At 41.3% G+C, this 23,841-nt stretch overlaps 1 protein-coding gene across 8 annotated transcripts in view; it reads right to left on the reverse strand.

Moving 5' to 3' along the window:
• The window catches only part of PPARG (peroxisome proliferator activated receptor gamma), a 139,465-nt gene that overhangs the window by 104,692 nt on the left and 10,932 nt on the right, over positions 1–23,841 (reverse strand). For 5 of the 8 annotated variants that reach the window (XM_051851046.2, XM_070049768.1, XM_008260201.4 and 2 more), the window contains 1 exon segment: positions 14,407–14,483. The gene's annotated coding sequence lies outside the window, so the exon portion shown is untranslated. 8 annotated transcript variants of the gene reach the window in all.

Below are 23,841 nucleotides of genomic sequence, written 5' to 3' on the forward strand. Positions count from 1 at the left end.
AGATGCCTGATTGCCCTGCCCAGTATTTCAGTTTCTCCCCAGGAATCAAACAGCCATTTATTAACATACACATTTTTTCTGAATCCTATGTAAACAAATATACTAAATCTCCACCTCAGGGAAAGGAAAACTCAATGATCATCTGCAAACCTGACGCTAGGGGCTAACCAAGAGACAAAGGTATCTTCAAATAACCAGATCACTGAAAACAAAATAGTGCAACTTTAACTTTGACCCTGATTCTTGATCAGAAAGATGAAAAGACTCGGTCTCTGAAATGGCACCAAGTGGTACTACCCCAGAAAAAAGCACAAGGCACACAAAAACACATATGTGGACAAATACTCCTGCAGTCAATTTTCTTATTTAAGAACATACACCAGGGATGCCTCTGTTGACTTTGTCACAGCTGTAACTCTTCCACTATGTGAAGCATGAAAGTTACAAACTGGCCTGCTGTCTGGTCTGGAAAAAGTATAGTCTGTCACTGAGCTGCTATAAATTCAAATCCATCTCCTCTGGCGAGCTCTCGGCTCATGTTGGCAGGGCCCCTCAAACTAAAAGTGCAGTGAACGACAGTGTCAACAGTGTCGTACTCCTGGGGTTTTACAGTTCTATCCACCACTTTATAGAGGGTGGGGTGGGGCAGCGGGAACCCACAAGGAAGTCAAAGGTACAATGCTGACATTCTGCAGCCTTTAGCTAGCGGTAGGACAACTGAAATCATGTGTTGAAGATGGGAAGCGTTACTAAACTGGGATGACTTCTTGTGGTTTTCTTACACAGCATCACGAAATTTGTTCAGAAATAGATTTGTTTCTCGAAACCATTTTTCCACCACAAATGAAAACATTAATTTCTTTTGATAAAGAAAAGTAGTCTTGGTAAATTTTAAATGAATCAAAGATGAAAAGAACCAAAGTACTAGTTTTAAGTTACTACAAACACAGTTTTGAAAATCTTAAGATTTCAATTAAATTTCAGCCATGTCCTTAGTTTCCTTATTAGAAAGAGTCAAACATAGCAAACAAATGAAAAGCCAATGAAAATGGCATTAAAAACAGGCAGTGACCATCTTAACACAATGAACATGTTCCTTAATGTCAAGGGAGGGACGGAGTGAAACGAGGAAGAAAACAATGGGAAAGGTGCTCTAGGAACCTCTTCACTGGTGGCATTTTAATACGTCATTCAGCTTTCATCCATTTGATGAATATTTCCTGAAGAGTTCTGTATCAGGCACTACGCTGGATGCTGGGGTTGACAACAGAGAACAGGGTATGGTCCCTGCTTTTAAGACACTTTACAGCTGCAGATTAATAACTGGTTTTTAATTAAGAGGAAAAGGTCTACACTCAGAAGTTATTTTAAAAGACTTATTTATTTGAAAGAGTTACAGAGAGAAGGGAGAGAATACGAGAATCTTCAATCTGCTGATTCATACCCCAAATGGCCACGATGGCCACGATGGCCAGGGATGGGGCAGGCCAAACCCAAGAGTTTCTTCTGGCCTCCCACAAAGGTGCCAGGGGCCTGAGCACTTCCGTCATCTTTCGCTGCTTTCCCGGGCATGTTAGCAGGGAGCCAGATGAGAAGCAGAGCAGCCTGGATTTGAACTGGTAACCATACTGGCTGCCAGCGCTGCAGGTGGAGGCCTAACCCGCTGCACCACAGAGCCAGCCCCTACATTCAGAAATTTTGACCTTAGGTCTCATGTTTTAGAGGTTTCCTCTGTTGCTCTAATTCCAGTTATTCCAACAAGTTAGTCCGATTTATAAAACATGACGATTGTAGCATCTGTGAATAGACCAAGGTTATTTCAAGACCACTTCACAGTGCTTTCAAAGTAATGGAAGGGTCATTATAAGATCAGTTTGTCTAGGGGGCCGGCGCTGTGGCGTAGTAGGTAAAGCTGCTGCCTTCAGCGCTGGCATCCCATATGGGCGGCAGTTCGAGTCCTGGCTGCTCCTCTTCTGATCCAGCTCTCTTCTACGGCTTGGGAAAGCAGTAGAAGATGGCCCAAGTCCTTGGGCCCCTGCACCCATCTGGGAGATTTGGAAGAAGCTCCTGGCTCCTGGCTTTGGATGGGCGCAGCTCTTACTGTTGCGCCCATTTGTGGAGTGGACCAGCAGATGGAAGACTGACTGTCTCTCTCTCTCTCTCTCTCTCTCTCTGCCTCTCCTTCTCTCTCTGTATAACTCTAACTTTCAAGTAAATAAATAAATCTTTAAAAAAAAAAAAGATCAGTTTGTCTAACAATTTGCCTAACAACAGGAAAAGTGAGGCCAGAGACACAAAGTGACTTAACTGCCAAGTTGTCTTTATTTTTATGTTTTTTTTTTTTTTAAAGTTATTTATTTGAAAGGAGGGGTTATTATTCGAAACAGAAGGGGAGTTAGGAGAGAGAGAGAGAGAGAGAGACCTTCTATCTGCTGACTTACTCCCCAGATAGCTGCAACAGCTGGGGGTGGTCTAGGCCCAAACTAGGAGCCTGTGGCAGGGTGGCAGGGGACACTTAGGCCATCTCCTGCTGCCTTCTCAGGAGGTTAGCAGGAGGCAGATGCAGAGCACAGGGACTTGAACCAGTGCTCCAAGATTTCTTCCAAATAAAAATTACAGATTCCCCTGCGGATTCCCCTGCGGATACCCAAATCCACAGATGTTCATGTCCCTTATAGAGGATGGTGTGGTATGTACGTATTACCCATGCCTACTCTCTGGTGTAATTTAAATCATCCCTAGATGACTTATGATACCTAATACAATGTAAATGCTATGTAAATAGCTGTTATACTGTACTGTTTAGGGAATAATGACAAGAAAAAATAGTGTACCCACTCAATACCAACACAGTCCCCCAACCCCCCAGTGTTGTCAGTTCCCGGGTTGGTTGAGTAAACAGATGTGAAACCCAGATATGGAAGGTGGATTGTGTTTATAGCTAGTGCTTTGTATGGCTGGCGCCGCGGCTCACTAGGCTAATCCTCCGCCAGCACACCAGGTTCTAGTCCCGGTTGGGGCACCGGTTCTGTCCCGGTTGCTCCTCTTCCAGGCCAGCTCTCTGCTGTGGCCAGGGAGTGCAGTGGAGGATGGCCCAGGTCCTTGGGCCCTGCACCCACATGGGAGACCAGGAGGAAGCGCCTGGCTCCTTGTTTCGGATTGGCACGGTGCGCCCGCAGCAGCCATTGGAGGGTGAACCAACAGAAAAAGGAAGACCTTTCTCTCTCTCTCTCTCTCTCTCTCTCACTGTCTAACTCTGCATGTCAAAAAAAAAAAAAAATTGAAAAAAAATTATAGCTAGTGCTTTGTATAATCCATGCTTCCCTGACACCTTTCTCGTTTTCTCTCCTCCTCACTGACATGGTGGTCAGAGCAATCCCGTTATCCTTGCCTCTACATGTGGTGGTCTGTCTCTTTTCAACGTCTGTTCTTAGACTTCATCCTTGTACTACTTCCTCCTTCTCCATACAACTGCACTCTGCTGTACAGAATTAACCTACTTCAGTAGAATTGTCCCTTCTGCTGCCAAAGTTGTCCACGGTCTAAAGTCAGTTCCTCCTTTAATTGGCCACCTATTACCTTCTGAACTCCCTGAATATCCATTCTTCCCATCGTCCTTCAGTTGCCATCTTTAATGAGGATCCCTCCTTGACAACACTAATGGTCTTACATTTTCACTCTCCTTGACCTTTCATTGTCATTTTACAATATATCAGTAAAAAATCATATGTGCGGCACTGGCATTTGGCCTAGTGGGTAAGATACTCACCTCCCATACTGATGGCCTGACTCCAAGTCCTGGCTCTGCTCCCAATCCCAGCATCCGACTAACGCACACCCTGGAAGGCAGCAGGTCGCTCAGGCAGTAGGGTCCCTGCCACCCACATGGCAGACTTGGGTCAAGCTCCTGATTCCCAGCCTCTGCAAGTCCCAAACCCAGCCCTTACTGGCATTCGGGGAGTGAACCAGTGATGGAAGCTCTGTATGGGTCTGTCTCTCAAATAATCAAAAAAATACAAATTTTAAAAATTAAATGAACTTAAGAAAATTCTAAACTCTTTAATAGGCTTGACAGTCAGGTACATATCAATTTAAGCCCTGATTTCACCTCCTGCTAGTAGAATGACCATTACGCAAGTTATTTAATCACCTTAAACTTCACTTAACTCACCTGTAAAATATGGACAACAATAATTCGTGAGGACTAAATAGGTTATCTACATAGAATCACTGACACAATGCCAACTATACAAGCAGTACCAAGCTTTGTTTTCCTTTAAAATGCTCCTCCTTTGACACCAGTGATACTATTCTTTTCTCTCTCTCATCTTCCAGTTTTAAGCTCTACCATTAGGTTGTTCAAGCCTCAACCAGGGCTAACAACACCCAAGGCCACATGCCTAGTTCTGACCTCTGGAATGAAGTCCAGTCATTTATCTTCACATCTCTAACAAGTCCAAAGTCAAGCTCATCTCCCCTGCCCAGAGTCCCTCTTCCGTATTTCTTTTAGCACCTCCATCATTTTCACTTTCTTTCATCCCTCGTTCTTCGTTCACAGATCGTGTAGAAGTTACTGCAGTATTTTCGTCACTCCCCTCTTCCAAACACACTTCCCCATGTGTTTTCCTCTATGAACTTCTACCACATGGATTTTTCTAATCACACGTTGCCCAGCTCTGTTATTTAACTCTCATTTGTAGGCATTATGACTATGAGCAAGGAGTATGTCATAATTCTATTTTGTCTACTCCAGATATCATTTGATGTAGAAAGATAGGTTGCCAACGACTTGTTTAGTAAATAATACAAAGGTACTTCAGGAAGCTCATGGGAGATAGAATTTGCAAAAAAAAAAAAAAAAAATTAAATTGATGCATAGTTTTCTCATAATATGTGTTATTTCATGAATGTTTTGAAGACACCATGCATATAAGGATTTATATTTTAATTCAATTTCCATGAACTTTTTGAACTATCACTGTACAACTAGGAACGAAAAACATCTCAGTATCAATAACTATTCCACACCTTTACCAGACTTAGAGGCCCAACTTCAAATGCTATAGAAAGTGAAAAACCCACGATCAGTCTGTGAACTCTTACACATCATTGAAGTACACAGATTAAAAAGTAGCTGGAGCAGGTGTCTGGTGTAGAAGTTAAGATGCTGCTTGGAACGCCCACAGCCCACGTAGGAATGTCTGGAGTCAGGCCCCAGCTCCACTTCTGATTCCAGCTTCCTGCCAATGAATACCATGGGAGGCAGTGGGTGTTGACCCAAATACTCGGGTCCCTGCCACCCACATGAGAGACCTGGACTGAATTCCAGTCTCCTGACTTCAAACTAGCCCAGCCCAAGATGTTATAGGGATTAAGGGAATAATCAGAGAAGGGAAGATTTCTCTCTCTCTCTCTGAGATTCTTTGCCTTTCAAATAAGAAGAATAAAATTTTAAAAAATTCAGATGCTGGCAAGATATCTATGTATTTTTATAGATTCATTTTCAAGATTTGCTACCAAAAAGTTTGCAATGGTTAAATCTACAAAATTACATCTAAAGCTTGGGTCTCCCTTATCTCTTAGCAGGATCAGAGTTTCTCTAATTTTTAAATTTTTTTTTAGATTTTGGAATATTTATATATACATAATGCAATATGTTAAGGAGGGGACCCAAGTCTAAACACAAAATTCATATATACCTTATACTCATAGCTTAAAGGTAACTTTTAAAGATTTATTTATTTATTTTAAAGAGTTACAGAGATAGAGTGAGAGATCTTCCATCTGCTGGTTCGCTTCCCAGATGGCCGCAACAGCCAGGCCTGAGCTTCTTCTGGGTCTCCCACGTGGGTGCACGGGTTCAACCTCTGGGGCTATCTCCCGCTGCTTCTCCCAGGCCATTAGCAGAGAGCTGGATTGGAAGAGGAACAGCTAGGACACAAGCCAGTGCCCATACCGGATGCCAGCGTTGCAGGTGGTGGCTTGACCTGCTATGCCACGAGGTGGGCATACACTTTTAGTGCATTTGTGTTTTGATCAAGACCATCAGGTGGGGAATTTTCCACTGTGGTGTCATTGTGGCAATGAAAAAGTTTCAGTTTAGAGCATTTCAGATTTTAGATTAAGTATCTATCACAGGAATTCTTAACTAAATTCTGTAGCATGGTTTGAATCTCAGAGTGGTAAATTTAAAAATAACTTAGCAATCAAGACTGCCAATAATGCTATGTTTAAGAAGTAGAAGTGTAACTGATGGGGCCGGTGCTGTGGCTAAGCCTCCACCTGCGGTGCCAGCATCCCATGTGGGCGCCGAGTGGTGTTCTGGCTGCTCCTCTTCTGATTCACCTCTCTGTTATGGCCTGAGAATGCAGTGGAGGATGGACCAAGTGCTCCGTCCAGCCCCTGCACCCACGTGGGGATCCAGAGGGAGCTCCTGGCTCCTGATCGGCCAAGCTCTGGCCTTTGCGGCCATTTGGGGAGCGGATGAGCACATGGAATATCTCTCTCTCTGCAACCCTACCTCTCAAAAAATCTTAAAAAAACTATAACTGAAAATTTTATTTCAATTATATTCTAATTTTATTACGTGAATAATATTTTGTTCAGCACTGGGGATACTCTGAAGACTGTCTTTGTTCTCCAGAAGTGTAGTACATGAAAACTGTCTCAGGTCAGTAATCCCACAGGAAAACTGGCCCACCCAGTCATGGAGAACACTGAACATTCTGATTGTCCAAACCACTGATGACACCGTGGGGGCAGGTGGAGGCCCTGATGCTTCCTGAAAGAGCGACAAGATGCTAACATGGTCTTTAGAATGTCAGCAGTGGCCTAGAGAACAAAATGGAAACAGCCGTCTGTCATGTCAATGACCATCTGCCATAACTCAGGTGAAGAATAAGGAAAATCTAGACTAAGACAATACCATGGAAATCAAAAGGATGGAAAACCAAATTTATAGCTGCAGCAATCAGTAGGTTCATATATGGAGAGATTTTACCTCCAGCAACACTGGCAACCACAAAGAAAAGTAAACAAAATGTATTCTTCTTAGCCTCTTAGTCACTGTTGCTATTATTTTGATTGCAAAGTGTAATGGATAAAATAATTATTTCACACATTAAGAATGAGTTGACAGGTTTTTTTTTTTTTTTTTTTTTTTTAACATCTATGTATTACTTTGGAGGACAGTCAAGTCAATTCACCTCATGCCAGTCAACACTAATCCCTGGTCAGTTGTCAGAATATAAAAACTACATTCTGTTCAACTTCTAATGTTTGTTTTATTTTTGAGAGACAGAGAGGAAGCTTCTCCCTCCCTCATCTTCTAGTTCACTCCAAAATGCCTGCAATGGCCAGAGTGCCAAAGCCAGGAACTCGATGTAAGTCTTCCACGTGGGTGGCAGGAACTACTGGCACCAAAACTCGCGGTGTCCCAGGGTGTGTATTAGCAGGAAGCTGGAATCAGGAGCTGGAACTGGGAACCAAAGCCAGGTACTTCAGTATAAGACTCCCGGTGTTCTGAATGACATCTCAACAACTGGGCCAAGCCCCTCCTGCCCCTGTGCCCAGCTTTACTTTGTAGTAAGAAAGTAGAGACTAAGGAATAACAATGCAGATTCCTCTGAACGAAAACATAACGGAATACCCCAAACACATTTCTGCCCCGCATCCTCAAAAAGGTTAGTAGTGTGCGTTAACCAATCAAGTGTCGTGGCATGATGACACCTCTGTATTCAGCACAATGAAATGACACAGTCTTCTTTAAACCTCATCTTTTTAAAGAATACTTCAGTTTGGCCAGTGTGTGCACACTTATAAGCATGAGCACCGACTGTCACCTTGCGTGGCATGTAAGATCGTTTGACCTTAAATGGTGATAGTTAAGCGTTCAATAATGCCGTAGTAAGTCCTTATATATTTAGTCTGAATTCTTACAATAAACATCTTCCTACTTAACAGATAAGAACACGGAGGTGTAGAGTTTTTAAGGGATGGCCAGTTAGTAGAAAAGGAGATAGCACAACCCAATGTGCTAACTCCCAGAGCAGTGAATCTCTCTGCAAAACCATGGTTATGGGCCGGCGCCGTGGCTCACTAGGCTAATCCTCCGCCTAGTGGCACCGGCACACCGGGTTCTAGTCCCAGTCGGGGCACCGGATTTTGTCCCGGTTGCCCCTCTTCCAGGCCAGCTCTCTGCTGTGGCCAGGGAGTGCAGTGGAGGATGGCCCGAGTACTTGGGCCCTGCACCCCATGGGAGACCAGGATAAGTACCTGGCTCCTGCCATCGGATCAGCGCGGTGCGCCGGCTGCAGCGCGCCTGCTGCAGCGCACCGGCTGTAGCAGTCATTGGAGGGTGAACCAACGGCAAAAGGAAGACCTTTCTCTCTCTCTCTCTCACTGTCCACTCTGCCTGTCAAAAAAAAAAAAAAAAAAAAAAAAAAACATAGTTATGAAGTTCTTCTACAGCCTAAACGAGGGGTCAGTGTTAGCAAAAAAGATTAAACATGTCTATCATAATAGGAAAAAGCATTTCTACTGTAATTATTAAATTTCCTGACTTATATACCTCCTGCTTCCATAGAAAGTCAGATAGAAGACTCTGTGGTTTATTATTTATGTGAGATTTCTCTGGATATTCATAATAGACTGCTAAAAAAAATTAAGTCTTGTCAATTTTATTTATACTTCAGTGGCTACTTGTGTACACAAAACCGCTTCAATTTTACAACACGATCTGGAAGAAGTTCAGTTACACATTGTTAATAGGCTACTCCTACAAAATGATTTCAAAGCTCCATGGGAATTTAGATTTGCACAAGTTATTAGGATGTGACCTTTCCCTTAGATTTCTTATTTTAGGATCGACTTAACATGGTATTTCCCCAGTGGGAGCTGCTGTACTTCCTTCACAGATAAGAAAAATAGCAATTACAAATTATAGTGAGTAAACTTGGGGAAACATACATTTCTGTGATGCAGGCAACACTGAAATCTTAAAAGGAGACCACACTATGTATTCCTTGAGTTGGAGAGGAAAGCCATGTGGCTTGCTAACAAAAGGAAACAAAAGTCATGCCATTATGGTATTTCCCTGAAATTTATACCTAATTGTTTCTTGTCCCAGTTACTAAGTCTTGTGACTTTTAAAGATTATTAAAGATGTTTACGTCACTAAATTTCCTATGTCCTGTCTACTGGGAGTATAAAAGGTTAAAAATATCAAACTTAATGATTTAAATTATTTCAGATCACAGGATCTAGAGAACAAGCAGTTTGTGAGTTTAAGAAAAAACTAGTTTAAGAAGAAAGTGATCACAGTTGCTTCTCTTTTATCCCATTGAGTAAGAATAGCTTCCCAGTAGTGATATCTTATATAAACTGTGGTAGAATTTATATACATTATTTGCAATATAAGTTACCACTGGGGGTGGCATTTGGTATGGTGGTTAAGACACTGGTTGGGACAGCGTCTTGTTAGGATGGGACGTCCCATAGCTGAGCTCCTGCTAACGTCACCTTGGGAGGCTGCGGGGGATGGCTCCGGAGGTAGGAATCTGCCATCCACACAGGAGACTGGGATTCAGTTCCAGCATCCTCATCTCAGTCAGACCCTTCCTCGCTGGGTGGGTATAATCAGCAGATGGGAGCTCTCTGTCTCCCAAACAAATAAATAAAAATAAAATGATGTTTAAAAAGTTATTGGAAGTAACCAAAGAACCAAGCACGCCACAGCTAGGTGTGTAAGATCATACACAGCATATTCTAACAAGGCAAGCAAAACTGGGAAGCAGAGATCATCAAGTTACTTAATTCTCAAACAGTAAGCTGTGAATAAAAAGAATTTCATCCTGCATCTTTCTCCTATTCATTTTTATACATCTAACCATATGATTCTGTCTTTAAATTTTCTCATAACACCTTTTTCCTAAAATTTTTCTCAAATATTTAAACAATAAACTTGAATTTTAAGTAAATATTTCGTAAATGTTGATTTGGATCCACCTATATGGAAGTCTGTATTTGTTAAACCTGTATTTTCAAAAGCAGTCGTTTCTTCCTAGAACTAAAAGCACATGGTTTACAGGCCATAATGGGCCCCCGGCATGTACAGCCTTTACACTCCATTGTCTCATGAAATCATGTGCAGCTTCTCTGCTATCAAGTATTTTTTTAACAAAAGCCAAAAAAATAAAAATAAATAACCTACCCCTGTTATTCTGGTCCCTGAACAACTACTGAAGGTCTTCACTCTCCCTCTACTATCACACATACAGAGTCATAAATAATAATTCATTAAAATTAACAGAAACCGTTTAAACATATTTCCAAAATACACCAGTTTCATATGTTGTGTTCATTTGGCAGTAATATATCCTCAGAGTAATCCAAAGTGTCATAAAAACTAATAATGTAAGAGTGATGTAATTGCTCAAAAACTAACATACAAACTCCTTTCCAAGCAATTTATCTGAAGAAAGTAATTTTTAAAATGAAATAGGTACCTAAATATTTTCATGGTCTATAATGGTCTAAGAATAAACAGTAACTGTACAATAATAATAAAAACCTAGAAACTACCTAAAAACTGGTTTAGTACATTATGGGACAGCACTAAGACAGACTATTATGTTGCCATTCTGAGAAATCTGAAAGCCAGGTAGAAGGAATTAAACATTTAGATGATCTAACAGCCACAGCAGCAGAGTGTATTGTAACTTCTGGTAATTAAAAAGTATATGGATGTTAACTAAGGAAACTTTCAAAGTAAAAATAGATTTTGAGTGATTATGTATGCTCCATATTTTTAAAAATATTATCTGCGGCTTTTCAATAATGAACATGTTTTCAAAGAAATTAATATAAAATGAAACAAACCCAAAAGCCCAAATTCAAAATTCAAAAGTAATTAGTCCTAGTTGCTAAGCTTATTTCTGAAGGTACCACCTACCCGCTTTCAAAGGTAAAGTAAACATGAGCCCTGTTGTGCTGGGAGGCCCCAGGTCCATTCACAGCAGGACAGCCAGGACAAGGTGTATTTGCAGAGTGCAGGAATGAACTTCGCATGTGAGCACATACAGAAAATGATAAAGATCGTTGTCCCATTAGTGATTTACAGAATTGTGATTTGCTCCACCCAGTACACCTATAATTGAATTCCTCAGCCATAAAATCATTGGGACCAAACAAGTTCAAATCTCTTTTATCTAATTTCTCCCTTACCATCAGTTAACATATTTCTTATGGGCTTTTCTTCTTTTTATAGATTCATTTGTCTTAGTTATAAATTAACCCCAACAAGCAACTCTCCCAGCACTCCAGCTCTGCTGCTTCCTGTGTACCAGGCTTTTGTTTTGAGTTTTTTGCCTTTTTTTAAAATTCACAACTTATAGTACAGGGGCCATTTAAACTGTCGGCAAATGAAGTTCAGGGAATCATTTCCAAATTTAGGGGTGGGGAACATTCCAAAAGACACACGTCCCTGAGCACAGGGTCTCTTCACAGCTAGGCATTCTGGCAAAAAAGTATGAGCGTCAACTGCTCAAGACTACTACAGTTTAGTTCTTGCACTTGCTTAACACAGTAAAACACACATAACAAATTGTAGCATTTTAATCATTTTCAGTGCGTAGTTCAGTGGCGGTAAGTACCTTCACAATGTCGTGTGACCTCCAGAATTTTCTCATTTTGTGCAGCTGAAACTACACAGCCTTCAAACAGCAACGTCCCACTCTCTCTGCTCTGGGAACCGTCACCTTACTTTCCGTCTCTATGAATCTCACCGCTCTAGGTACCTCTTCTGTTATTTCTTGTTTGACCCCAAAAAACGAACTAGCACAGTTTACTGAGTTGCTTGAACTTACAAGAGAGTGGCCAGCAAAAGAAACTCAGGGTTGAATTCCAAATATTCAGCATTTCATTTTTTAGGCCTGAACATTTGAATTTAGACCACTCATTTTCAGATGCCCATGTACTTACCTGCCCTTCATTTTGTGTTTTTTAAGAGTTCGGTCTATAGATTTTACAAGGCTTTAGGCATTTCTAAAGTGAAACTGATTTTCTGAGCAAACTTATTGGCGTCACTTTCTTTAGGAAACAACGTTCCCTTGATACTACGTGTGTTCAATGAATTACTGGACATTTTGCCTAAAACAATATGGTCTTCTTTTTTCACTTCCTCACTCAAGCATAAGACTACTAATTCTAAGTTCTTATTCAAATCTTGCCCTGGCTAATGGAGACTGGCCGACTGAGACATTATCAGTGAGATAAAAATACTTTCACAGTTCTGGTTCAAACATTCAGTCAGACCCTGACTGCCACCAACTAAAAACCCAAACCCGTTCCTGAAGAGGTAGAGCTTTGTGGAGCTTATCTGCATACAACGAAAGTTTCAAAATCTACACAGTTTTTCCATAATACGTATTTCTACAAACTTTTTGAATACCCCTCTTATGAACCCAGTATGACTTGTTACCACTGATACTAGTTTTGATCACTTGATTGAGGTGGTATCTGCCAAGATTCTCCTGCACAATGTTAGTGTTTCCCCTTGTAATTGATAAATATTTAAAGGACACACTTGGAGAGTTTGCACATCTCCTGTCTTTAAACTTTCACCCACTGTTTTTGGTGTTCATCAGCGGACCCTGCTTGCAGCAACTGGCGCTCCAACAATACTTCTACTGCCCTCACTCCATTTACATTTATTACATTGTTTTGTAAAGGAGAGTTCTACTCTCATTTATTTATTTATATTAGTCTGGACTCTTGTATATATATTTTATTTCACAGGTTATAATCCAAAACTATAATTATTTCATTGTTGAAATTATTCATTGGGAGCACTTTCGGATACTTTTTTTTTTAAGATGTATTTATTTATTTGAAAGGCAGACAGACAGAGACACAGAGAGATCTTCCATCTTCTGGTTCTCTCCCCAAATGCCAACACCCAGGGCTAGACCAGGCCAAAGGCAAGAGTCAGGAACCCATGCCAGGCAAGCTTCTCAAGGAGAGGCCAGGACCCAACCACCTGGGCCATCACGCATTCGCAGGAAGCTAGATTAGAACTGCTAACTCCCACATGCAGGCATCCCACGTGGCAGCTTAACTTGCTGTGCCCCATGATGCACCCCTTTTGGGCACATCCTTACTTTCTGGTGCTATAACATCCTCTGCACCCATCTTGTATTTCCTTCACCCCAGCCTGCAATCAGCCCCTGGCAGTGGGAAGCTACTGGGGAGTCACTTCTAGGATCTCTCTACAGACACAGTTAAGAAATCTACGTATCCTAACCCTACAGACACACACACACACCCCTCTATATTTAGTGATATACGATGATGTTAATTTCTGTATCTATCTGACAATTCTTCTTCTATGCTGTGAACTCCATTTACCTGCAGATATTAGGAACAATGAGCCACGCTTGACTCTCACGATACTCGGAAATCGTCAGTCCTAATGCAACACAAAACCTTAAAGCACCTTAGGTTTCCCTTCTCTCCTCAAACACACCCGGGGACTAGGAACTGTGTTAGAACCTTGGGATCAGGCCTGAATGCTGGACTTCTCAGAACTCTGCCTGGAGCCCACAACATCACACCCCAACCTGGTCAGTTCCAGGGAGCAAGAAGTTCCAAAGTAGCATGTGAGTGCTGACTCAGCAATTCTTGCTCCTAGAAAGGAGTGTATCTGCTCTGTGTAAAGCTACTTTTTCCTTTGCTACCAGAAATTATGGCTACATGGCCCTCATGGAATTGGGCAAAATATATTAATTTTTATATCAATTAATTGTAAGTATGTACTACCGGGGTAGGTATCTGGCCTGGCAGTTAAAGACACTGGTTGGGACATGCACATGCAACACTGGCGTACCTGGGCTCATGACTTGCTTCCAGCTATTGACTCCAGCTTCCTGCTAGTGTAGACCTTGGGAGGCAGCGGTGTCGGCTCAAGTAGTTGGGTTCCTGCCACCCACAGGGGAGATCTGGACTGAGTTCCCTACTCCTTGGCTTCAGATGGGACTGGGCATTTGGGGAACGAACTGGCAGATGGGTGCATTCTGCCTCTCAAAAAAGTAAGTAAAATTGAAATAATATAATTTTAATTATTACCTGGATAGAAAAATAAGGACTGTAAAAGACTTTTTAGAGATTTACAGTGAAGAATTTGAGTTATTTTTCAACTTCTAAGTCATTTTCCCATCTTTGTTTTATCTTAGACAAATATGTTACAGTGTATGCCAACTGACTCATATATTATACAGCAGAAAGTACCGCAACAGTCAGAAGTAAAAGCTAAGAAATTTTACAATAAAGTACTACGAAAAAGTTGCAGGTTCTTTAACAAGGACAGTTTAACATACACATTTAGTATAATGAATTTTCATTTTCACCTACCTTTTATGGATGACTGTTGCTTGAGAAAATGGCCTTCCTGTTGTATATCTGTGGTTTAGAGCTGGCTTCTTTCAGACCTGAACAATTCAAAAGAAATAAAATGTTCAATATACACACATATTTAAAATCCTTAGACAATCTAGGTTGCCAAAATACATACACACAAATAAATTTTTTCCTTTGTTGGATTCCATTCTGAATGCTTTTTGTTCTCTAGAAGTAACCAACAGGCCACCCAGTGACTCATCATAAATCACACAGGGATGCAAAATCTTCTTAAAATGATTTTTATGAGACATGAATTAGATTCGCTTATTTTCCCAGTTCAGTGACTAATGTGAGTCCAAGGTCCTTTATCTCATCCATCTTTTATGCCAAATTAATACTGATACATATATTATTATGCAGACTTAAGAAAAACTAGATCTTAAAAGGATTAATAATCTGGAAAGGCAGATGATCAACAGAAGTCATAGAATATAGTTCCTGAATATAAATTCATTCCAGGCGGCAGGTGGTTGTTAAGCCACCACCATTTAGACATGGCCGATGTGGCACACCCATGGGGAACAGATTTTAGAGGGGAAGCTCCAAGAGCAGACAGTAAAGGATTCACGTCTCTGTCTCTTGTGAAGGCAGTGGGGACCCTAGCAAAGTACATTCCAGTAAGCCTTATCAGGGCCTGGGAAGTCAACACCAACACCCAGCATTCTGCAAGTCTAACCCACACAAAACCCAATGCTTTTTACACTGCTATGCCTTCCGATTTGGAATTTACAAAAACTATTCTGCTACTTGATGCACAGCATAAAAGCAGATCTTGAAGATAAACAGTTTTCCCTTTTGTTATTCTGCTTGTTTGTTGCCCTGGTATTGTTCAGCACTTCAGCCTGGGAATTGAAGACCTCTTAAGGTAGACTCAGTGTCAGTAATAAAGCCACTTTGCACTTTTTTTGTTTTCAGAATGGGACAGGTTCTTCTACAGCACGAGCTAGTCTCTCAGTGCTTGCGCCTGTATGTTTTGATTTTTCTGGCGGGAACTGCTGACTTGTACCACAGCAATTCACATCAGCATTCTCCAGGCTGTCAATGGAAAATGAAAGGAGCATTCCCACTGAAACGGCTCGTCATCTGGAACATTTTTAACACAAGAAACAGATCACTATGTTAACGTTTTTTCTTTGACATTTAAGGCAGTAATAAAAATGGCTCAAATATGTGACAATGAATATTAATAAAGAAAAATTATCTGAAAAGTTAAAGAATGTTGAGTCTAGGTGAAAATTAGACCATGTCAGCTTTCTTGATAACGGCTCCAATCTCCCTTTGAAATACAGAGGAATTGATTATGAAGTAGACGGGGAGAACACGCAGATTCCTGAAAACCTATTCCTAACTCGGCCCAAACAGAGAAGAGCCTGGCTCCCACGACTTTCAGAGGCAGACAGAAGTCCATGGCTGTTCTAAAACCTTCTCCCACTCCAAGATCAGTTTCTGTACCCATTCAGAACTGCACTGCCTCCCGAAGGCTGACCTCCAGACAAGCTACAGCCAAGGCCGAGCCACGACCCATCTGGGGGCAGATGTATCCAGGAGTACAGTTCTGTATCTGGTCAATTAAATGAGACTGATTCATATCCATTAGATGAAACATTTCCCTACCCGTCCTTATGAGCCAGAGAACTGGGCTGTGAACTGAGCAAGCACTCACACTTCAACAGGACCCATCAGACAGGGTGTTATAGTTACCCACTCAACTATTTTTTAAATGCAATCTAAGCAGAAATAATGCAGGCCAAGGGCGATTTCTTCACAGTAATTTGTCTGAAATGGAATAAGCGATAAAAACTGACTTAAGAAATGGAAAAACAATTAACAAACAATGGAAATAACCGAAAACTTAGCAAAGAATTACTTCTCAGCCAAAGCTCTGGGTCTAGTTAGTTTTCTAAGTGAATCTTTTCAAAGTTTAAGGAAGGGAGACTTTTCCTGCGATATTCACTGTTTCTGTGCAGAAACAAAATGCAGTGCCCAAATCAATTTTCCAAAAGTAGCATAATGTTAAGACCTGACAATGAACAGAAAGTATCAGCCCTACTCATTTATACTGATTTAAATTACAAATAAAATGTTAATTAATGAATCTAACAGTATACTAAAGGAATAAACCAGCACCATCAAGCAAGATTTGTCTTAGAAAGAGAAGAGATTTAACATATGTATCAGAAATCTAGTCAAACAACATGTCACAACAGTAGGTCAACTTTTAAAAAGAAACCATATGACTACCTCAAAAAGGCAAAAAAGTACTCAATAAAATTCAATATTTCACTCTTGACAATATTTCTTTTAAAAATAAAGAAACTTTAGTATATTCACCTCAAACTTACAACCGCTATCATCTTAACTGTGAAATAAATACTACAGCAGCATTTCCCAAAGTGCACTCCACAGCTACCTAGCTCCTTAAGATTTTTCGACAAAAAAGTTTCCACCATAAAATCAGCTGGCATATGCTATTCATTTTGGGAGATTAATAAATTACATTAGCATTGTAAATACATGGTAAGCCACTGCAATTACAGGAAAAACGCCATCAATAATAATAATAACCAGTTTTAACTGTTTACCTCAATCATTCGCAAATTCATTTGAACTCCTGTGCTTCACTTTCCATTACTGTACTCCTCAAACCACCTCCCCGCAGCGTTACCCCCCCTCTACTGAAGCCACCTCCCCGCAGTGTTACCCCCCCTCTACTGAAACCGAGCGTATTTTCCCAATGCAGTGCTGATACACGTGGCTCACCTTGCAAGGCAGAACACTCTGATTTGCCAGTTTCTGTGGTGAAAATACTCCTGCCAGGACGGCTTTCAAGCTACCAAAGTGATGTCACAGAGCAGGCAGGAAGAGGCCCTGCAGGAGTTCCCAACACTCTGCAGCATTCCCACCACATAGATACAATGAGATGAATACCTCAACAACATTAAATCATTACAAAGGAAGTTTGTGTATTTACTTTTGTTTTTAATCCAACCTGCTTAATTGTAAGTGCATATGATTCACTTTTTAATAATGGCTATGCATGACAACCGGCTCACTAAAAAAAAAAAATCACAAAAATTTAACAGCCGACTTGCACAAGCTGGTCTGAGCTGGCTCTGGCCACCAGTGCTCTGCCTCAGCGGCACCCCGTCTGTTCTACTATTCCAACTGTCTCCTCGCTCAGCTGCTCCGGGACCAGAGTCTCCCCGTCTCATTCTACCACATGACTACTACTTCAGTCCTGTTTCCTGGTACCTCTTCTTTCTGAGATTTTCTATTGTACACGTTCTAAAAGTTCCTTCTCAGTGTTCTCTTCCCCTCACACTCTTCCCATATGCACCTGCTTATGGCTCCCAAATCTTACCTCTGACCATAACTCTTCTTTAAAGAGCTCTAAATCTGTTTCCCCAACGTCCCTTTGAACACCACTAGCTAACACTCGCCAGGAACCTCAACTCACTGTCACCTGAACTAACTACTCATCTTCCTCTCAGAATTAAAGCCGAATGATGCAACGTGCCCATACATTTGCACCACTCCTCATTCCCCACAAGATTAAAAGGAATTCCAGTCTTTACTAGTGTCTTTCAAAAATACATTAAGAGATTTAATTCTTATTCACAAGTAACCCTTTTTCTGTCAATTTTTTGCATATACCACAGTCTCCCACGTCTCCTTCACCTAAGCTGTTTTTCTCAGCTCAGCAAACCCCAAATCTCTTCCTTCTCTCCTTTCAGCACTTTAGTGTAACTTTTTTTTCTCCAACTTTTCATAACCAGTTCACTTCTCCCCATTTTAAAACTTTATCACAAAAACCTAGGAACTCACCTTGTGCGATCAACTTTTTAAGGGCCAGGAAGCGGGTACTGTACTATCACATTAGAATTCTCTCTGCTGTGCTGTGTGAAGATGGAACCACATCAGCATTCCCAAGTGACTAATTGCTACCACATCAAACTCCATGCGATCGGCTCTCTGTAACCCTCTCTGTAACCATGGGCTCTGCTTCTGCAGATTCAACTGCAGGTCAAAGCTTTTCTAAAAAGAACTGCATCCATATTGCAAGTAAGTCTTTTTCTTGTCATTATTCCCTAATACAGCATAAGAACTATTTGCAGAGAGATGACACTGTATTCGGTGTTATAAATAACTCAGAAGTGACCAAAAATACTTAGTTCTAAGCGAATACTATGCACTTCATGTCGGGGCCCTGAGCAGACCTTCTGTGGAAGCTCCTTGAACCAAACTGTGCATGCCAAGGGATACCTGCTCACCCCAACCCCTCCACCATAGCTGCCCAAGTCCACTGGAAGCCAGACTCGAGATAGGCCAATTATATTCTTCCCTGGACTTTTACAACAGCCATACAAAATTCACTGTTCAAGTGAATATCCTGACATAGAAAAATGAAATGACTTTATTTGGGTTAAGAGGAATTTAAAAGAGAGAAAAACAGAATTTCCTAACAGTGGTTGGTTTTAAGTGACAATGGAGCTACTGAGCATAACTTAAAAGACTTGGTGATCTAATTTACCTTGTCAAAGGCAACAAGAAAAGGTATTACACCTTCAACATTGCTTACAACTTAGAAGACAGATAAACTGGTTTGCAAAAAACTAGAACTGAAAGTTTAAACATAACCCATGTTACACCTGAATATGGTTACACTTGTGTAGTTTTAAGCACCAAATGGAAAGTGATGGCAGTGGTAGTCACAGACATCTCATTCTCTGCAAAGGTAAATACTGTGTGAGACAGGCGGCTGGGTTCAGACTGCCTGCATTCAAACCCTACTTGTATTACCTGTCAGGTTATTTTGCCTCTCTGTTTCTTTTCTTCATCTGACTTAACAATGAATACCTTACATGGTTATGGGGAGGAAATGAAATACTGGATGCCATGTGCTTAAAACGGAGCCTGACACAGAATAAGTGCTCAAAAATGTTAATTATGATACTCAATAGTGAAATGACATTTTTGGTGCTTGAATTAATTAAGAGACAGTCCTTTAGAAGGATGGTTAATGACATATTGGCTAAGAATTTAAACTGTGCAGTGAATGAAAAGCAAGCATTCTTTAAACATGCAATAATTTGGTCCCATTTATAAATCGATTATAAGCTAAGTTATCCTTATAAGTGATATTACTCCAAACAGTTATGAGACCGATTTAGAACTGGGAAACGAAACTGGACTTGAAATATGAAGTCAACCATTATTTGCTGGTCATCTGCTATGTGTTAGCCGTGTTCTAGACAATGGGGATAAAGAATGAACAAGACAGACAAATACTCCAGCTCTTGTGTAACTGCACATATGAAGATGTAATAAAAAATAGATGCTTTAGATTATCTGCCATATGGAAAAAGGGACAGAAACTAAAATTGTCAAAGATGATTAGGCATTATCTCAACCAGCTTAGAGGCTTTACGAGGATTTAGGAGTCAAGGCCCCTCGTTCCCTTTTGTCGGTCTGAGGACCAGTGATTTAACACTTTTTAAAAAATCAAACACATTGATAAATGATATCCAATGTTATTGTCTCAGAAAGATCAGCATAAACATTCTGTTTATGTTAAATTCAGAATAGAAAATCTCCATTTGGCACCGGTTCAAGTCCCGGCTTCTCCACTTCTGACCCAGCTCTCTGCTATGGCCTTGGAAAGCAGTAGAAGATGGCCCAGGTCCTTGGGCCCCTGCACTTGGGTGGGAGACCTGGAGGAAGCTCCTGGCTCCTGGCTTCAGATTGGCGCAGGTCTGGCCATTTCGGCCATCTGGGGAGCGAACCAGTAGATGGAAGACCTTTTTCTCTCTACCTCTGCCTCTCTGTAACTCTGACATTCAAATAAATAGATAAATCTTTTTTTTTTTTTAAAGAAGCTCTCTATTTGATGAGTTTACTGGATAAAAATACACTCATTTCTATATTATGGTTACAGACATAACCTAGGAAAGACATTAGGAACTGGGAAGCAGAGAAGAAAAGGAAGGGTCATCAGAGGGAGAGAACCAGAGAGAGAGAAGGAAAGGAAAGCATGCAGAAACCACAGGGAATGAAGAAATGGGGGGGGGGGATGAAAAACCAGAGCCAGAGCCAGATGGGAGGGGATTGCGATGAAAGAGGGAAAAAGGGAAGAAGATACAAGGAGAGGAGTGGCTCAGAAATCCTGACCATCAGAGGTAACAATCTTCACCCGTTCAAGCCCCACTTTTACTTTTTTTTTTTAATTAATTTATTTATTTGAAAGACAGAATTACATGGGAGGGAGAGGGAGGGGGAAGAAGAGAGAAAGAGGGAGAGGGAGGGGGAAGAAGAGAGAAAGAGGGAGAGAGAGGGAGAGAGAGATCTTCCATCTGCCACAGTAGCTGGGCTGGACCAGGCTGAAGCCAAGAGCGTCTTCCTTGTCTCCCACATGGGTGCGGGGGCCCAGGCACTTGAGCCATCCTCCACTGCTTTTCCAGGCCATTAGCAGAGACTGGATTGGAAGTGGAGCAGCCAGGACTCAAACGGCGGTCCGTATGGGATGCCAACGTTGCAGGCAGCGGCTTTACCCCTATGTCACAATGCTGCTCCCCTCCCACTACCCCCACCCCCATATTGCACCAGAATAGTCATCATTGGTATTTGAAGTATTAAGAAATTAAGAGGTCACCAACATTATTTAGCCAAAAAGTTTCATACTGATAATCATATATACAGGCTTCTTGAAGGAAACGGTCTTTGTCTTTTCTCTGAGCTCACATTCCCCTACTCCTGTGCCCCAGTTCATACCATTCTCTGTTTGAAACGCTTTGTCCACCAGCTCCCGCATCTACTGAGCAATATTCAGTAAATATTTACTGGGCACATATTATATAATAGGAACTGTTCTAAACATATGTCAAACCTTTTTACATGCTTTAAAAGAAAGCATAAATTGTTTCACAAAAATGTGCTATTTTTGACAAAATGTTCTACTACACTTGATATGAAATTTTTCTTCTCTAGCTAACATTTTTCTCCACCTGACATGAGCACCAAAATAATCCGTACAAGACTAGTCCTTATTTGAGCTGAAACATTCTAAGCATAGGTGCTCAGCCAGCCATTAAGACTCTGATTGGGATGTCTGCGACCTTCCAGAGTACCTGGGTTCAGTTCCCAGCTCTGACTCCAGCTTCCTATAAATGCAGACCTCAGAAGCAATGGTGCTGGCTCAGATGCTGGGTTCCTGCCAACCATCTAGGATACTTGGATTGAGATCCAGCTCTGAAAAGCTCCTTCTCCACTGTGAGCACCTGGGGAGTGAGTGAGCAGATGGTAGCTCGCTTGTTGTCTCTCTCTCCCTCTCTCTCTAACCCCCCTCTGGCTCTGGCTCTCTTCCTCTCAAATAAGTTTCTTTTATTTTGTTTTTTATTCATCCTTTTTTATTATTTGTGTTTATTTTTCATTTTTATTAAGACAGAGAAAATAGATTTCATGTATTTACAAGTTTTTTTTTTAATTAAGACTCTTCCCCAGCACAGTAAGGATATTATTCTTACAGGAGTCGAAGTCATCCAAAGCCAAGTGCAATTAATTTATGATAGTTCTAGCAGCTAAACGCTGACAGCGAGGTACCTATGTCAAATAAACTGAACATAATAGCTACTTAAACTTTCACCCACATCAAAATGGCATCCCAATGACATCCCCAAAAGGGCAGTCATGCCAGGGCTTATTCAACCATGACATTACATCACAGAACAAAACCCAGTGATTTAAAGGTCGGCAGCTTCACTGCTATTATGTAACTCACTTTTGCAGAAATTTGCATGACTTGCGAAAAACATCACGTGAAGGAGGAACTTACTACAGATTCTAAAGTTGGAAATAAAGGAATGGCTGACAGGGTACGAGGGATTAGTACTTTCTATAAAAACAAAAGAGCTATGGAATAAGAAGATACATTTAAAATCCAATTTACGTGCAAATCTAAGTAAACATAATTACAAGTACTGATAAAAGCAGTCAGATAGTATATATATATGTATGTGTGTGTGTGTTCTAATGCAGTCAATTATGAAAGAAATATGATCCACGAGGTTAATGTTACAGAATAGGGAATCGCCACACCTTGGAGTTGGCTTTAAAAACCACCTACTTAATTTCTCCAACCAAAGCAAGACTTCCTGACGAAGTTGTGTGAGCTCATCAATCTATGGGATGCCACAGCACTCACCTTCCCTAAGCCACAGTTACTAGAATCCTTCCCTCACGCCCGGCTGAACTCTGCTTCCCTTTAATTTCTAGCAATTCTTTGACAAAGGATTGTCTATGTGATACAGGGGAAGGGACTAGTCTGTCCTGCCTGTGCTATAGTCAGCGTCGGCACGATGAACGGCAGACAATGCGGGGACCAAAGGATCGATGACCAGCCTCCTGGACTCTGTCACCAGACCCTCTCAGCTCATTCCTCACGGTATGGCCCCTGACTCTGGAATGAAGGAATTTTTCTTCTCCGTCTGTCCTGAATACATTCATAAAATGCAAAATCATACACCTGAATGTCATGCCAATTTACAAGGTTTTTTGTTTGCCTTCCTAATTTGCGAGAAAGAGAAAGGCCACCACTCTGGGCCACTCTCCCAAGTATCCCCAATTGTCACAGCTGGGCCAGACCCAAGTTGGGAGCTGGGAACTCAAACTACATCTCTTACATGGGTGGAAGGAACACAATTACTTGAACCATCCCCACTGCCTGTCCAGGTCTGTATTAGCAGGAGACAGGAGCTGGAGCCACTCATTAGACCCAGATACTCTGACATGGGACACAGTATCCTAACTGGTGGCTTCGTCACTAGGCCAAGTGCCTGCCTCTAAGTTTTTAAATATTTGTAAATCCGTACTTAGCACGTGCCAGAGCACATTTTAGGTATCACTCTGTCTCAGAGCACACTCTGGTCCACTCCTCTCTTCACCCCTACAGGCCCTACTCATTTTATGTTCAGATTTTGCAATGGCTTCCTGAGCAGTCTCCCTGCACAGGACTGCCAAGCCAATCTTCTGATTAAATCACCTCACCCCTCTTCTCAAGACCTGGAATCTCCCCATTCTTTAAAAGATAAAACCCACACTCCTTTACCTGCATTCCAGACCCTTTCTCATCCGCGCTGAAATCTACATTTCCAACCATATTTTTCCCATCACAACCATACTCTCTGCTTCCAAGTGTTAACCTCTGCAAACTCTCTCCCAACTCTGGGCTTAGTTTCTAGTCCTGGTTTGTTGGTTTTTAGCCTGCAGAGTCTCTTTTCCCCTCCTCTTTGAATATCTCAAGCCAGAAGTTTTTTTGTTTTTTTATTTGAGGCAAAATTTACAGTACACAAAATCAACTGTTTCAGTGTGTACACTCTAATGGTATTTAGTACA

This window comes from Oryctolagus cuniculus, chromosome 10, assembly GCF_964237555.1.
Source record: "Oryctolagus cuniculus chromosome 10, mOryCun1.1, whole genome shotgun sequence".
NCBI classification, from domain to species: Eukaryota; Metazoa; Chordata; class Mammalia; order Lagomorpha; family Leporidae; genus Oryctolagus; species Oryctolagus cuniculus.